The sequence below is a fragment of the Mobula hypostoma genome, chromosome 7 (assembly GCF_963921235.1).
Source record: "Mobula hypostoma chromosome 7, sMobHyp1.1, whole genome shotgun sequence".
NCBI lineage: Eukaryota > Metazoa > Chordata > Chondrichthyes > Myliobatiformes > Myliobatidae > Mobula > Mobula hypostoma.
In genome coordinates, this window is record NC_086103.1 from 129,194,121 (window position 1) to 129,211,938 (window position 17,818).

General features: G+C 44.3%; 1 protein-coding gene across 4 annotated transcripts in view; it reads right to left on the bottom strand.

The window, feature by feature from the left end:
- rev1 (REV1 DNA directed polymerase) overlaps nt 1-16,406 on the bottom strand; it is a 119,927-nt gene extending 103,521 nt beyond the window's left edge. The window contains exon 1 of one of the 4 annotated variants that reach the window (XR_010018701.1): nt 5,039-5,764. The gene's annotated coding sequence lies outside the window, so the exon portion shown is untranslated. The other 3 variants (XM_063053985.1, XM_063053983.1, XM_063053984.1) reach the window with 3 other exon arrangements.
- Between the last annotated feature and the right edge of the window lie 1,412 nt (nt 16,407-17,818).

The window sequence follows — 17,818 nt, forward strand, 5'->3', positions numbered from 1 at the left end:
AGGAGTGCAAGAGCACAGTTTACTGAAAGCAGTGTCTTAGGTAGACAGGGTGGTGAAGAAGGCATTTGGCACACTGGCCTTAAGATACTGTGTTTAGAAATTGTGAAGTTCCGTTTCAGTTATATAAGGTACTGGTGAGGCCTCACTTGGAATATTGTGTAGAGATTTGGGCATCAGGGGCAACTTCTTCACAATAAAGAGTGTTGCGTATTTGAAATGAATTGCTAGAGTGGTTGAGAGGTGCACATTAGCAAAGTTTAAAAGTCATCTAGCTAAGTACATGGATAGGAGAGGTCTAGAGCAGTGGTCCCCAACCTCCAGGCCACGAAGCATGCAGGGGTGCAGCGGTAGCCAGGACACACCCAGCACATCTTTAAGAAAAAAGCCAAAATAAACAAGCTAATTAATTAGGTGCCGCCCGGCACGTAAATGTTGGCCCAGATCAGAGGCGATTGCTGATTGCATCAGGACAAAGGGTCTCGACCCGTAATGTCGACTGAACCTCTTCCTATAGATGTTGCCTGGCCTGCTGCATTCACCAGCATTTTTTGTGTGTGTTGCTTGAATTTCCAGCATCTGCAGATTTCCTAGTGTTTACCTAATTAATTAGCTTGATTATTTCGGCTTTTTTCTTAAAGGTGTGCTGGGTGCGTTCTGGTCACCGCTGCATGCTTCGCGGCCTGGTATCGGTCCGTGGCCCAAAGGTTGGGGACCACTGCTCTAGAGGACCATGGGCCAAACGTAGGCGAATGAGATTAGCTTGCTGGGCAAGTTGGACCGAAGGACCTGTTTTCATGCTGTAAGACTATTACTCATAAACCAACAGCAGGCTTTTACTCCATGCGATCTGTAACCCAATAGAATAATAAACTCAGTGGCTACTTTATAAGGTACACCTGCTCACATTAATACAAATAACTAATCAGCCAATTATGTGTCTGACACTCAATGCATAAAAGCATCAGATATGGTCAAGAGATTCAGTTGTTGTTCAGACCAAACATCAGTAAGGTTAAGAGATGTGATTTAAGTAACCTTGGCCATGGAATGATTGATGGTGCCAGACAAGGTGGTTTGAATATCTCAGAAACTGCTGACCTCCTGGGATTTTTATACAGAATAGTCCAGAGTTCACACAGAATAGTGTGAAAAGCAAAAACAAAAATCCAGTGAATGGCAGTTCTATGGGCAGAATGTCTTGTTAATGAGAGAAAACACAAGAGAATGGCCAGACAGGTTCAAGCTGACAGGAAGATGACAGGAACTCAAATAACCATGTGTTACAACAGCGGTGTGCAGAAGAGCATCCCTGAATGCACAACATACCAGACCTTGAAGTGGAAGGGCAGAAGACCATGAACATACACTCAGTGGCTACATCAATAGAAACAGGGTGACCATACCTTATAAACTGGCCACTGAGTGTACATCCTTCAGTATAACAACATTCAGAGTAAACTTATTATCAAAGTACACGTATATTACCATATACAATACTGAGATACATTTTTGTGGGCATACTCAATAAATCTATAGAATAATAACCATAATAGACGGAATGAAAGACAACAACAACTTGGGTATCCACTCAGTGTGAAAAGACAACAAACTGCGCAAATACAAAATGAAAGAAATAATAACAATAATAAATAAACTATAACTATCTAGAAAATGAGATGAAGAGCCCTTGAAAATAAGTCCATAGGTTGTCGGAACAGTTCAGTGACGGGGTGGGTGAAGTTATCCTCTCTGTTGGTTGAGGGGTAATAACTGTTCCTGAACTTGGTCGTATGAGTCCTGAGTCTCCTGCACCTTCTTCGTGATGGCACCTGCAAGAAGAGAGCATGCTCTGGATGATGGGGGTCCCAGATGATGGATGCTGCTTTCCTGTGACAATGTTTCATGTAGATGTGCTCAATGGTTGGGAGGGCTTTACCCATGATGAACTAGGCTGTATCCATTCAATGGCACTGATGTTTCTATACCAGGCTGTGTATTCTCCACTACACATCTACAGAAGCTTGTCAAAGTTTTAGATGTCATGCCAAACCTCTGCAAATTCCAAAGGAAGTAGGGTCCAGAACAGGTCCTCCAAAATAATAACACTACGAGTTTAAAAAAGCTGATCTTCTCCACCTCTGAGTCTCTAATGTGGACTGGCTCATTGACCTCTGGTTTCCGTTTCCGCCTCCTGAAATGTTCAATCTCCCTCCTATATGCCCATTCAGAACAAACCTTGACACCCCAGCCACAAGCATTAAATTCAACAGTTACTAAGAGGAAGAGAAGACAGCTCCACAAAGATGCAAATGATAGGACACTTGGGGGTCAATACTGGTTGTCAGCATTGTCAATGAATCCCATTTTTAGTCAATTCTGCTCAATCTATGGTATAATGCAGAATTCACCAACCCTGTAGTCAAACTGTACCGATACAACAGCATCTACCTGACAATATGATAAATTACCCAAGTACGTCATGTCTACAAATATCTGGCCAGTTGCCATCCAATCAGCCCACTCAATCATTGGGAGATTTATGGAAGTTGTCACCAAGAGCTGTCAAGCAGCATCCACTCACCAATAACCTTGGTTTGGGTTCAGACAAAACTAATCAGACCCAATGCAGCCTCACAAAAAAAGCTGAATTCCAGAGGCTGAGTGAGATAACATTGAGGTAATATTTGTCAAAATAAGAAACAAAGCTGGTCAATGGGGGAAATGAATACACAAGTATATCAGCCCACAAGTATATCAGTCCTACTGCACAGGACTGAAAGAAGCTGCAGAAGGTTGTACATCTAGTCAGCTCCATCTTGGGTACTAGCCTACAAAGCATCCAGGACATCTTTAGGGAGTGGTGTCTCAAAAAGACAGCGCATTATATAGGACCTCCAGCACCCAGGGCATGCCCTTTTCTCATTGTTATCATCAGGTATGAGGTACAGAAGCCTGAAGGCACACACTCAGCGATTCAGGAACAGCTTCTTCCCCTCTGCCATCCGGTTCCTAAATGGACATTGAAGCTTTGGACACTACCTCACTTTTTTTTAATATACACATTAATATACATCTCTTTTTGCACATTTTTTAATCTATTCAATATATGTAATTCATATATTATTATGTTTTATTTTACTTTTTTCTCTCTCTCGCTAGATTATGTATTCAATTGAACTGCTGCTGCTAAGTTAACAAATTTCATGTCACATGCCAGTGATAATAAACCTGATTCTGATTCCTACTTCCATAAAATAACAAGTAGGTACTTTGGCATATAAATGTGAATTGCTCAGTTCCATTCGCAACTCATCAGATTATGAAATAATTTGTGCTTGCATGCAGCAAGATTTGGATACGTTGGGGCTTGCACTAAAGAGTAGAACTCTTATGCCAAAAGATGCCAGATGAGATTCACTAATTAACAAGAAATCACACTTACAATGGAATTAAAATTATCTCAGAATTGTTTTGGCACATGAGGGTTCAAGTCTTCAAGCCTGCACTGGTTCTTTGAGCAGCCACCCACTTTGATCCATTTCCCCACTATTTGCCACTGGGCCTGCAAATAGCTTCCTTTCAAAGGCTTCTCTAATTCCCTTTAGAAAGACTTAACTGAGTCTGCAGGAGCAGTGAAAACATAGTGAATTCTACATTATATCTATTCTCCATATGTTTCCTTCCATCCCGTTACCTTTCACTCACTTAGAATGTTTTCCCTTTGAACTTAATAGCGTCGTCTTCTTTCTGCTTCACAACCTAAACCCACTCTGAAATTCTATCATAGAATATTAACACCACAGTAGGCCATAGTGTCTATTGCAGTCTCCTACAATTAGAGCCTAGGTTCATCCAAACCAACTTTGTAGCACCACGTTTACACCGCTACAATTTATGGCTTTTCACCAACACATCCAAAGATTAAAAAGTGAGGATTAATGCTTTCATTGTCCTTCAGACATCAAGTACAGGTCTCCTCCCAATATCGGGATGAAAAATGTGCTCTATCTCACTGCTAATCCCTCAATCAAAATTAATGCTTCTTGTTTCTGACCCCTTTGCTAAGGGAAACGATGTTTCCCATTTACAGCAATTCAGCCCCTCGTAATTTTATACATCTTAATTATGTCGTCTCTGAGCTTCCTCTGTTTCAAAATGAACACACCGAACATCCAATCTTACCCCAGAGTTGCAATTTTAGCAAATCTTCTATAATTTCCTCTGCGCTGTCTCCAGTACAATCACGTCTCTCCTGCAATGTGGTGACCAGGACCATACACAAAATCACCCGTCAATCTAATCTCTCTGTCCCAGGAACAAACGCCACAGCTTCTCGGCTCCAGTGTTAGAAATGAAACCAATTGCTGCTGGTACAGTCCTCGGAAATTTCTTCTGCACCCACCTCCTTAAAGTGATGTGACCAGAATTGAAGGCATTTCTCCAGCCGTGGCATCAATAAAAGCGCTTCACAAATGTATACATTATTCTCACCTTAATGAAGGAGATTTACATTGGCGAGAAGGTAAAATTACTAGGTGATGGAAGAGAAACTCGGGAGAAAGTTTGTGGCCGGGTTGATGGATGTGATCGAGCGGGAAGGTGCAGTCGGCGCCGCTTCAGGCCGGGCTGTGACCTGAGATCCCCGCCCCTTACCCGGCTGTCTCGCCACCTCACAGATTCCGCCCGAGCAGCCAGACGCAGGCGGGAGGCGGGACCTCGGCGCCAGCAGCCAGGCTCCTCTGCACAGCTTAGCAACGGCGGTCCTCTGGCCGGTGTGAAGGCTGCGGATGGCGGGACCCGAGCTCAGGCTTGCGCCCCCCCCCCCCGCCCCCGGGAGATCCCACGGGGGAGGCGCCGCTCTGTTGTGTCTGCGTCCGAGCTCCCGATGACAGCCAAGGCCTGTCAACCCAGAGCCAGGGCGCGACGCAGGGGCTGGCGGAAGCCGAATGCCGGGCCAGGCAGACGGGGAGCGAGCGCCCACGGTCCCTCTCAGCCGAAGCACCGACCAGTCTCTGTCACGTAACCGGCGAACACTCACCTCACGGCTCCGCACTCATCCCCTGTGCTGGCTACCGGCGGCCCTCCCAACGGTCCACTCGTTGATGCCACTGCCGCCGGCACTCGTTCGCTCCCACTGTCGCCCGGCCCTGCCTCTCAATTCGATCCCCAACGCTGCGCTTTCTCCATTCCCGGCTCCGGCGCTCGCTCCAGCCCGCCGGCTCGTCTCCACGGCTCCGCGCGCAGCCCGCCGCAGCGCCGCCCGTGGCCACACCCCGCAACTGCACCCGCCGCAGCGCCACCCGGCGGCTGTACCTGGAAATGTACCCAAACATGAGAAATCCGAGCAACACACACAAAATGCTGGAGGAACTCAAGCAGGCTGTATCTCCCCGCAGTGCCGCCTGGTTGCAAAATGCAGCCACTGCATCTAAACAGAGTCTATGATTCCCGCACATGAAGGATTTAGAGAAGATGCTCCAGAACAGGAATCTCGCTCTACATACTAAGATTCGACTGGTGCAGGTGATGGTGTTCTCTGCGACATTATATGGATGCAAAAGCTGGACAGTAAAGAAGAAGGATAGGAAACCTTTAAACTGTGGTGCTGGAGAAAAATACTATACACCTTGTGGACCTCTCACAGAACAAACAAATCAGTTCTCTATGAGACCAAACCAAGTCTCTCTCTGGAGGCTCAATGACAAGTCTCCGCCTGTTGGGCACATCATGTGAAGAAACAGCTCTCTGGAAAAGGACATCATGCTCTGCAAGGTAAAAGGACAATGCTCAAGAGGAAGGCCACCAATCAGATGAATGTACACAACAAGGACAGCTATGAATGCAATGTTATCAACAATGAACTGCCTTTGTGAAGATCGAAACTCATTTATGGCAGCTATCCATAGGGTCGCCATGAGTCGACGACGGCTCGATGGCACTTAACAACAACCCCGCATGATTAGGGCAAGCGGTGCCAGATTAGCAAATTTTCTAATACAGTTTTATTCACTTTGAACTCAGTAAGTTTAAAGGGAGCAGAGGAAATGGAACCAGACAAGATAAAAAGGAATACTGCCAGCAGAACCAGGTAAGTTCAAAGGGAGCACAATAGGTGGTCAGGATGCATGGGAACTGGGGTCCCATACGGGCAAGGGAGCACAGGATTAGGTCTCAGTGGGAGGGAGCAAATGAACCCTCCCACGTAAGTGAAAATTACAAAAATCACCTGGTGAGCCAGTTACCAAACCATTGGGATTTCTGAATGATTGGACAACAGATTATCAGAGTTTTGCTGCATTTCTAATGTTTTCCAAAAGTGTTTTTCCCTACACCCTCACAACAACGAGGTGTTGCCTGTTTGGGCTGTTCCTCCAACTCCTCAGGCAAAATCCTCATTTGCGTCCACCAAAGTTGATCCAGGAAGTAAAATCCAGCAACCACTGGCATGATTTCCGCTTAACTCAGAAAATGGAGATATTAAACAGGTCAGCCAACATCTTTGGAGAGAGACAAGCAGAAAAAAACCTGCAGGTTCTGGAAATCTGAAATAAAAACAGAAGATGCTAGAAATACCAAGGATAGCAGTCAGCATCTGTGGAGAAAAAAAACAGTGCTACTATTTCAGGTTGTTCAGTTTTCTTCAGAACTTGAAAATTTTTGAACACAGACTTTTTTAAAAAAACATGTAGAGAAGAAAGTGGGGTGGAGAGATCAAAAAGGAATATCTACCATAGGGTTAGTGACTCAAGTTGGTTTTGCCCAGGGGAGACTGTTGAAACTTGTAAACAGCAATTCATCTCTTTGTAGATGGTGTAAGCAAATGGAGGCAGTGGATGGAAACCATACTGGTGGAACTCTGAGCTATAGGTTCCAGGAACTACATTGTTTTACCTGTCACAATTCTGGCAATGTGTGTTTGTAATCTCAGGTGGCAGCTGGAAATAATAAATTCAACCAAGTTAAGTCTAAGAGGTCCTTCCAGGTGAGGCAACACTTCACCTGTGAGTCGACTGGGGTGATATACTGCGTCCGATGCGCCCGATGTGGCCTTTTATATATTGGCGAGACCCGACGCAGACTGGGAGACCGCCTTGCTGAACATCTACGCTCTGTCCACCAGAGAAAGCAGGATCTCCCAGTGGCCACACATTTTAATTCCACATCCCATTCCCATTCTGACATGTCTATCCACGGCCTCCTCTACTGTAAAGATCAAGCCACACTCAGGTTGGAGGAACAACACCTTATATTCCGTCTGGGTAGCCTCCAACCTGATGGCATGAACATCGACTTCTCTAACTTCCGCTAAGGCCCCACCTCCCCCTTGTACCCCATCTGTTACTTAATTTTATGCACACATTCTTTCTCTCACTCTCCTTTTTATCCCTCTGTCCCTCTGAATATACCTCTTGCCTATCCTCTGGGTCCCCCACTCCTTGTCTTTCTTCCCGGACCTCCTGTCCCATGATCCTCTCGTATCCCCTTTTGCCTATCACCTGTCCAGCTCTTGGCTCCATCTCTCCCCCTCCTGTCTTCTCCTATCATTTTGGATCTCCCCCTCCCCCTCCAACTTTCAAATCCCTTACTCACTCTTCCTTCAGTTAGTCCTGACGAAGGGTCTTGGCCTGAAACGTCGACTGCACCTCTTCCTACAGATGCTGCCTGGCCTGCTGCATTCACCAGCAACTTTGATGTGTGTTGCATGAATTTCCAGCATCTGCAGAATTCCTGTTGTTTAAGTCTAAGAGGGGTGATATTGCCAGGCAGTGGAAGCACACAAGTTAAAACTTTCCTCTACATAGATGATGTACGGATTTACATCAGCATCTACAATCGGGGGCCAGAGTCAACTGCAGGAACAGCAAGACCATGTTCTTTGCCAATTGGCCTGATCGATCCAACTTCCCCTTCGCCATCTGGTCTGACTTCCTGAAGTTTCTGGGGCTCTGGTTCAGTGGGGCTCAGGTGTAGAACAAGAATCGGCTGGAATGGATTGGGAAGGTAAAACAAAGATAGGGCCTGTGGAAATGGTATTCTCTGTCAATAACTGGGAAGAACTTGGTCATCAAGAGCGATGTATTCTCAGGGCTATTGTAGTTGCCATGGGTGCAGTCTGTCCTTGCTCCTTTGCCTTGGTAATCACCTGGGCATCTCCTAATACTAATGGGCCATGATGCACAAGTCCCCAGAGGATGGGAGCAAGAATGTACCCAACATCGCTCTCATCCTGATGACCACCTCTGGGTGGTTCTGTATCTTGCAGTGTGTGGCCTCAAGCACATGGGCACCAAGGATCACCATGTGCTGAGGTTTTACCCGTCCCTGGTGTTGGGAAAGGTAGGCCTGGCCCTGTAACTGCATAATGCCAGAGTCAAGTAGACATTGCTGCATGTTAGGTCCTTTGTGGAAGAGTTGCATTCCCCAATATACCGTACTCGAAATGGCCGTGGTTGGGAAGAGACAGTGAGCCACCTCTTTGCAGATCTTGGATTTTGGAGACAGATTCCAGGGTCCATATCCAGCAGGTGTGTACAAGAGGTCTCACTGATCTGCAGGCACTCCGAGACAGATACCTAGTTCAGTTCGAAGGTCATTAACTTGGTTAAAGATGCCCTTTGATCGGCCTGAATCTTCTTGGTCTTCCTGCACTGTGAAATGTCTGTTATGGAATGCCACAGACTGAGCAAAGTCTGAGGGATGTACTGAAACTCAGTGCAGCCAATGCAAAGACCACATTCTAGGCTACTACCACTGCTGCACATGGAGGCAGAGCCGAAACAATGAATGGGGCTTATTTATTTATTTATTGAGATACAGCATAGAATAGGGCCTTCCAGCTGCGCTGCCAGGCAATCCCCTGATTTAATCCTGGACTAATCACGGGACAAACTACAATGACCAATTACCAGGGACGTCTTTGGACTGTGGGAGAAAACCAGGGTACCACACAGTCACGGGGAGAATGTATAAATCCTTACAGGCAGTGGTGGGAATTGAACACGGGTTACCTGTGCTGTAAAGCGTTGTGCTAACCACTATGCTACTGTACCACCTCTACCCCCAGGGAGCTGCTTAAACCTGTTTGCTTTTCTATAGGTTATAGGTATTTGTTATCGGTCTATAACACTGAATGTAATAACCATGAATGTAAGTTTTTTTGTACTTTTTATTCCTTTGTAAATATGTTTTATTATGAATAAAGTCTATTTTTGAAATAAAAAGTATATGCTGCGAAGGAAGCCTATACTGTGGTCTTTCCACACAGAGCCTTGGCTGCACCCAGCTTCAGTGCATCCCTCAGCATGTGTTCCTGCACCTTGGGCTGTGTATATTTTGTCTGGTTTTGAAAATGTAAACAGTTGCTGCAGGAGCGTGGGCTGCTAGACCTTCACAACTTTCACAGATAATCAAAGTGGTGGTCCCAGGGATTATCCACATGGCCGTGGGGGTGTTGGTGGGGAGGGGGGGCGGGTGAATGATAATCGTATGTTTGTCCTGGAGATGCTGCTGCAGGGTGCCACTAAAGTCAAAGAGGTGGTGGGTAGGCGTTCCTTGTCGCAGACGTAACGTACATTGACACCCCCTCTACTAATCAACGTGTGCACCTCGCCCATGCCAGGCAAGTGCCTGGCTGTCTTTCAGCAGATCCCTCCACCGCTGGTGACGTCTCTTCCAGTCGTTCTGGCCAGTGGCTGGACACCCTGGCAATGCCGTCAGGAGACCAGACAGGCTCCTGTTGGAAGTTTATTTATTATTTATCTAGATATACAGTACAGTAACAGGCCCAACAGCCCAGTGAACCTGCGCAATTACACTCACATGACCAATTAATATTACAATTCTTCAGACTGTTGGAGAAAACCAGATCACCCAGACGAAGCTCGTGGGATCATGGGAAAAATGTGCAAACTCAGATCCTGGGTCACTGAGCACTGTTATAGCATTTTACTGACCACTGTGCTTCCATATCGTCCATGGTATAGTAATAGTTAGGGATGCAAAGTTGTTCAACACTTTCGGCATCCCCACAGGCAGAACACAGCCGCAACATGCTTGATCTGGAACAGGCAGCTCAAGACAGTTCTAGATGGACCTCATCTAGAGTCAGATCCATTGATGTCATGGCAGCGTTGTTTTCTGACCACTTCAAGCCTCCTGACATCTGCAGAAGGACCAGAATGCAGGCAGTGAAACATGGAAGGGAACGTCGAGGAACTAAAGATAGATTACGCAGATTGAAGAACCATGAGGCCCCTCTTTGAGTCTCTGATTTATTGTTGTGAACAACCAGGAAGAATATCAAGAGGCTCTTCATCCTCAAAGGGGTTCATAAAGCGAGAGGGAGTCAGAGAGAATTGTGCCAGCTCCAGACAGACTTGCAGCAGCTTCTTCTGCAGAAAAGGAAGTGGGGGTTTGGATGTGAGAGAGGAACTCTACGATGTGAAGAGTCAGCAAACCGCACCCTCTGCCTCAGAATCTTCCCAGATCATTTTCAAATCCGGACTCCACTTTGTGGAGCAGGATGAGACATCCTCACACTTCTTCTTCCAGAAGATTCATGGGTAGAGCTTTGTGATCCACAGCCTCAAGGAACTGGATGGTTCAGTAATATCCTCAAAGGCTGACATATTGAGGATCTGCAATGCTGCTCTAGATGACAGAAAGGCCACAGACAACTCAGAACTTCTTGTCCTCTATCATACACTATAGCAAATAGGAGAGACTAAATCAGTCACTGTCCCAGGAGGAGCTGACTGGCTCTACATATTCCCTTGACATGAGTATAATTCCTGGAGGTTATACTCAGCTGGGTGGGGCTGGATAGGCCCAGACTCGCTGGAAGTGTGTTACACTATGCCTCTGGCTTGCAGCATGTAAGACTTCATGAGGAAAGGCATCATTCTCCTCATCAACAAGTTGAGGGGGATGGAGGGAGGACATCATGAATTAGAGATGGAATTTCACTGTTGAATGTGGAATACAAGATTGTTTCCAAACCCATTACCAGCCTGGGACAGATGATGCACTTGGACCAAACCTGTGCTGTCCTAGGCAGGGGTAGCTCTACAGACTTGCATGACTTAGGGATACTGTCACCTATGTGCAGGACAGAGGGAGAGATGCCTACCTGGTCTGCTTGGACAAGGAGAAGCCTTCAACACGATGCCATACACATACATATTGGACTAGTTCTCCAATATGGGTTTTGAAGGAAATAAGAAATTGGATCTAACTAGTCTGTACAGTAGTACAGTCTAGATCAGTGGGTAGGGAAATAGATACTTTGCCCCGTCAAGTCTGGAATGAAGCAGGGATCTCCACTCTTCCATCTTGTTTATGTGTTGCAGAGACCCCTCACTCTCAGTCCACAACAGAGACCCATCTCAGAGTCAGATTTATCATCAATCACCAATGCCACGAAATTTGTTTTTCTTCCTGCGGCAGCAGTACAGTGCAATACATATTACAATAGATAATAGGTGCAGGAGTAGGCCATTCGGCCCTTTGAGCCAGCACCGCCATTCACTGTGATCATGGCTGATCATCCACAATCAGTATCTAGTTCCTGCCATATCCCCATAACCTTTGATTCTGCTATCTTTAAGAGCTCTATCCATCTCTTTCTTGAAAGTATCTCTTACAATACTGTTATGCTTTGTGACTCCATGAGCTAACCGGAAGAAAACACAGGAGACCAAGATAAACGTGTACTCTTCGTTTTTACTGTAGTGAGGTGCACACTCATAACGTGATGGCGTAATGCCGCGTGCCATTCATGTACTTTTACATGTAACCCGTTACGAATTATACAACAACAAAGAACGTTTAATCAAACACTATATTTACAAAATTACTCAAATATTACTGAAATATTAAATACACAACAGTAAATCAGTTAGTCATTGTTAATTATCCTGTGATTAGATTAGGGTAAATCGGGGATTGCTAGGCAGTGTGGCTGAAAGTACTGGAAGGACCTGTTATACGAGGGGTGATTGATCAGTTCGTGGTCTAAGGTAGAAGGAGTCAATTTTAGAAAACCTAGCACATTTATTTTTCAACATAGTCCCCTCCTACATGTACACACTTAGTCCAGCGGTCGTGGAGCATACGGATCCCTTCTTTGTAGAAGTGGTCCACAACAGGTGTCATTGATAAGTTCATGGCCTAAGGTAGAAGATGAGTCTTTAACTTCAAACTTTCTGCATTATCACTCAAAGAGATGAACTGCACGTGCATGTAACGAGAGCGTCTTGGACCTCCAGGTGGTCCACAGCAGGAGTGATTGATAAGTTCGTGGCCTAAGGTGGAAAGAGATGAGTTATACAGCTCTCCTTACATGCATGTGCAGTTCAACTCTTTGAGTGAAAATGCAGAAAGTTTGAAGTTAATAACTCATCTCCTTCTACCTTAGGCCACGAACTTATCAATCACCCCTGCTGTGGACCACTTTCTGGAGGTCCAAGATGCCAACTTCTACAAAGAAGGGATCCCTATGCTCCACGATCGCTGGACTAAGTATGTCAATGTAGGAAAAATAAATGTGCTAGGTTTTCTAAAATTGACTCCTTCTACCTTAGGCCATGAACTTAACAGACACCCCTTGTGGGCTGCATCTTTGAATAAGTAAATAAATAAAACACAGTAATATCAAACTGAGAATATACACAGGCTAACATATATGTATTAAAATAAGTGACCGTTGCTTTAAAGTGTGCAGTACTTTTGAGATGAAGAATAAAAGCAGTGAGTCAGGCTGCATCTGTGGAGAGAACAAGAGAAATTCTCTCCGATTGGGGACCTTTCAGCAGGAACTGATACTTGTTCCCCGATGCTCCATTCTCCAACCTTATTTTTATCTTTTCCCATTTATTATTTTAAAGGTGCTTATCTTATTTTTCGCCTCTTCATTGCATATTCTGTTCCATCTCCCTGGTAGACAATGACTTGATACTTCTTTATTTCATAATATGCCATCCTGTCATATGGTCTCAGCCGAAATGTCAACTCTTTGTTCATTTCCATAGATGCTGCCTGACCTCCTGAGTTCCTCCAGCCTTTTGCGTATGTTGCTTTTCATATGAATGGCTTGTCCTATGAAAAGCATTAGATGGCTCTGGGCCTGTATTCACTGGATTTCAGAAGTATGAGGGGTGACCCCATTGAATCCTATCGAATGGTGGACTTGATGGAGTGGATGTGGAGAGGTTGATTCCTATGATGGGAAAGTGCAGGACCAGAGGACACAGCCTTAGAAATGAGGAGGAATTTCTTTATCCAGAGAGTGGTGAATCTATGAAATTCTTTGCCACAGGCAGCTGTGGAGGCTGACTTTATGTATATTTAAGGCAGAGTTTGATACATTTTTGATTGGTCAGGGCATGAAGGGATACAGGGAGAAGGCAGGAGACTGGGGCTGAGAGGAAGATTGGATCAACATGATGAAATGGCAGAACAGACTCGATGGGCCAAATGGCCAAATTCTGCTCCTCTATCTTTGGATTTCTAGCATCTGCAGAATTTCTTGTGTTTATATACTTTATTTGCCTGATTCAAATTCCATGTTTTTATTGATATTTCCATTCAACATTTTACTATTTTATGTTCCTCGATAACTTAATTTCACGGCTGCTCTTTGTTTTTCTGATTACCTGTGTGAGTTCTTTCCTAATCTCTTTGTATTCCCTCCAATCCTGCACTTTTTTTTTGCTTTCTAGGGTACTCTACGTATGCCTCTTTCCTTACACTCAACTATTGTGTTCTGTCCATGATCATCCACAGAGTTTCATGATTGTTTAGTTGGTTTATATTCCCCTTTAGGAGAATATATCTTCCTGTCCTCTTTTCCATTATTGCTCTCCATCGTTGCATGGCAATTCTATTCCCCACTTTATCTTCCATAATTCTTTCCTCAATCCCACAGTCAACCTTTCAACAATTGTATTTGTATCAGATTTATATTCATCTCTATAATAATCATAAAGCACATTGCATTATAATCATTATTACCTAGATGATGCTCTACTATTATTTCCCTTTTCTGCTCTGTGACCTTCTGCAACCTCTAACAGCAGGCTTGCATGTGTCAAGTCTGCTTTGCCAGAAAATGCAGCCTCACATTAATCCCAGTCTGCTCCTGTCACACCTCACAGTTTGATGCAATGCAGAGGTCAACAAACTGTAACTCAAGGAGACAAGCGAGAGCAGGTTCCTAGATTTGGTGGAGTTGCAGGCTTCTCCGTGCAGTACTCATGTAGTTTGCTCCTCATCACTTGCAAATCCAGCCAGAGATGCAGGAGGGTCCCTGTAGCCCCTTTGCAAAAAGAACAAATCTCCTTGTGAAAGCTATTCTTCATTGTCCTGTCCAAGTCCCTGACCCCCATGTGCACTTTTCCATCCTCTCTCATTACAACAGCAACCATTCTTTGTGCAACAATACTCCCCATTGGCTGAAAGTGTGCAGCTTGCTTTGTCATATGTTCTTTTAGGATTGCTGCCAAACTTGCAGTTGTGACAACACACGCAAAGTGCTGGAGGAACTCAGCAGGCCAGGCAACATCTATGGAAAAAAAATACAGTCGACTACTTTTTTCCATGGATACTGCTTGGCCTGCCAAGTTCCTCCAAGCACTTTGTGTGTGTTGTTCGGATTTCCAACATCTTCAGATTTTCTCTTGTTTGCAGTTGTGACGGTCAAGAATGAGGTGCAACTGTGAAACTAAAACACAATTGCTTTATACAGCAAAACCCATTAATTCTGTTCTGTACTATCTTACAAATTAAGATCTTGCTGTTTATGGATGAAACATTAGCATCAGCATCAAAAGACTTGCAGATGGAACATTTTGGCTGCTTTGTAACATCCTTTTCATTTTTTTACAACATCACTCCCTTCTTTATCATATCAATTTCCGAAAACATTTATGAGTTTACTCCTGTGATGAGATAGGGTGGGGGAGAGTCAATGAGCAAATCCATAATTAAAGCAATGCAATGCTATTTAGCATTCCTGTAGGGAAGAAACCAAAACAAAAATATTAAAGCCCGCACATTTGGGAATAACTGAAATTACCTTCATTTGCAATTGGTGACAGTAAACCTCAACAGCAGGAAATTCACACTCTGTTTTATGAATTTGTCATGATTTCCAAGTTGAAGCTAGAGGTGAATATTAAGCATAACTTATATATATAAGCCTAGCCATTATGTGGTACTTGACTGAGAGAGAAAATTAGCTTTGAACTTATCCCACTAGTATTTGCGTTTTATTTAGGAATATTTAATAAATGAAAATACGTCAGTTCCTTGTCTGTCAGTAGGTGGTCACAAAAGATTAGGAACAATTTGATAATAAATAGTGAATGTCTTTGAGTAAAAAAAAATGCAACTCCTGAGAGGTAGGTTTAGTCAGAACGAAACTGATAGATGACTTCAATAAACCATATTCCCCTTGGCTGTATTTGTTTCACCACATAGATAGAATAGGTGAAATATAAAGTTTTGAGATGATTATACTGTATGGGGACCATGACTTTGCAATGTCATTGAACAACAATTAAAAGTAATTATTTGTCAGGCCTCTAGCATTGTGTTAGAAAAGAACAGTGAGAACTGCTTCAATGACTATTGCCCAGTAGCACTCACATCTATCGTAATGATGTGCTTCAAAAAGTTTGTTATGACTAGAATTAACTCATGGGCAAGGACTAAGTAAGGATCTGGACCCAATGCAATCCACCTACCATCACGACGTGTCTACAGTGGATGCAATCTGAATGGCTTTCCATTCTACTTTGGAGCACCTAGACAATTGCAAAACTTATGTCAGAATACTGTCTATTGATTACAGCTTGGTGTTTAACACCGTTATTTCCTCATAACTAATAATCAAGCTTCAAAGTCTTGGCCACTGTACCTCCGTCTGCAACTGGATCCTCAAATGTCCTTATCGGAAAACCACATTCTGTCCGGATAGCTAATAATATCTCCTCCTCCCTCACTATCAACGACACAACTCAAGCATGCATGCTCAGCACACTGCTCTACTCCCTACACTCATGACTGTGTGGATAAGCACAACTCAAACATCATCTAGAACAGTTGAAACACTCGGGTTCCGTTGGCTGCGTAAGTCTAGGGAAGTCAATCTCCGGCTCTGCCAAACATGTCAGATTGAGGCGTGAGCCACCCCAAAACCCCCCTTTGAGTGGACGCTGCGTGATTCGTTACCCTGTTGCCCCAAAACAACAGACAGGACACCACGTATGATTAAAAGATTTAGCTTTATAATTCTTAATTTGACCAAAGGGTTAGTAAAGAAAGAACAAAACAAGAAAAGAGCCCATTTTAGTGAAACAGTCTAATGTGCACAAGTTGGAGCTCACGATTTCTCCTTCTCCGATCTTCCTTCGATCACCCCGGGCTTTGTCAAATCACAGCCCCGCTCCGGGTCGAATCCTATGACCTCTTCTCTCCTGCGTCTTCTCTCTTCATCTCTCCTTAACAAAAGCCCCAAGCCCAACCTTAGTGTCCCTCACCAGAGAAACCTCCCCTTAATCCAGCCATCCTGATTGGATGGCACACAATCTCCTATCGCTTATCTTCAACAGTAACCCAAACAAGCAGCTTGGACAGAACAGCACAAATGAAATACAGAACAGCATAACAGTAAAAAAAAATATGAACCAGGGCATTACACAGTGGTTCCCAAACCTTATTTGGGTTACCACCACCTTGGTGTTCAGACCACATCCCCAGTGCCCCCCTCTCTTTCCAGCCATTACATAAAAACAAGAAATAATTTTTTGATTTACGATGCACAGTGAAAGAAATAGGAACTGCAAATTCAAAGCAGTGGCAAATAATTGCAAAAATTATTCAGATCTATTTAAAGGTACAAATAAAATTATTATTATTTAGTTACAGTAAAAACAATTTTCATCAACAATCTTACAGCATACATTAGTCATCCAACTTTTCACCACTTCATTGCTTTTTCACCTTTCAATGAGATGGACGGGCTTGGTGCAGTGATATCAGCTTCTCAACATCAGGGTGAATGCTCTTGATGAACGCCATCTACTGAGAACCTGATCAGAGGCATTCAAGTCTGGTGATACATGAGGTCCAGGTACAACCTCTGGAAAGTTACATGAGGGGCTGGTACAACCTCTGGAAAGTTACATGAGGTCCTGGTACAACCTCTGGAAAGTTACATGAGGGGCTGGTACAACCTCTGGAAAGTTACATGAGGTCCTGGTACAACCTCTGGAAAGTTACATGAGGTCCTGGTACAACCTCTGGAAAGTTACATGAAGTCCAGGTACAACCTCTGGAAAGTTACATGAAGTCCAGGTACAACCTCTGGAAAGTTACATGAGGTCCTGGTACAACCTCTGGAAAGTTACATGAAGTCCAGGTACAACCTCTGGAAAGTTACATGAGGGGCTGGTACAACCTCTGGAAAGTTACATGAAGTCCAGGTACAACCTCTGGAAAGTTAAATGGGGGGCTGGTACAACCTCTGGAAAGTTACATGAGGTCCTGGTACAACCTCTGGAAAGTTACATGAAGTCCAGGTACAACCTCTGGAAAGTTACATGAAGTCCAGGTACAACCTCTGGAAAGTTAAATGGGGGGCTGGTACAACCTCTGGAAAGTTACATGAGGGGCTGGTACAACCTCTGGAAAGTTACATGAAGTCCAGGTACAACCTCTGGAAAGTTACATGGGGGGCTGGTACAACCTCTGGAAAGTTACATGAGGGGCTGGTACAACCTCTGGAAAGTTACATGAGGTCCAGGTACAACCTCTGGAA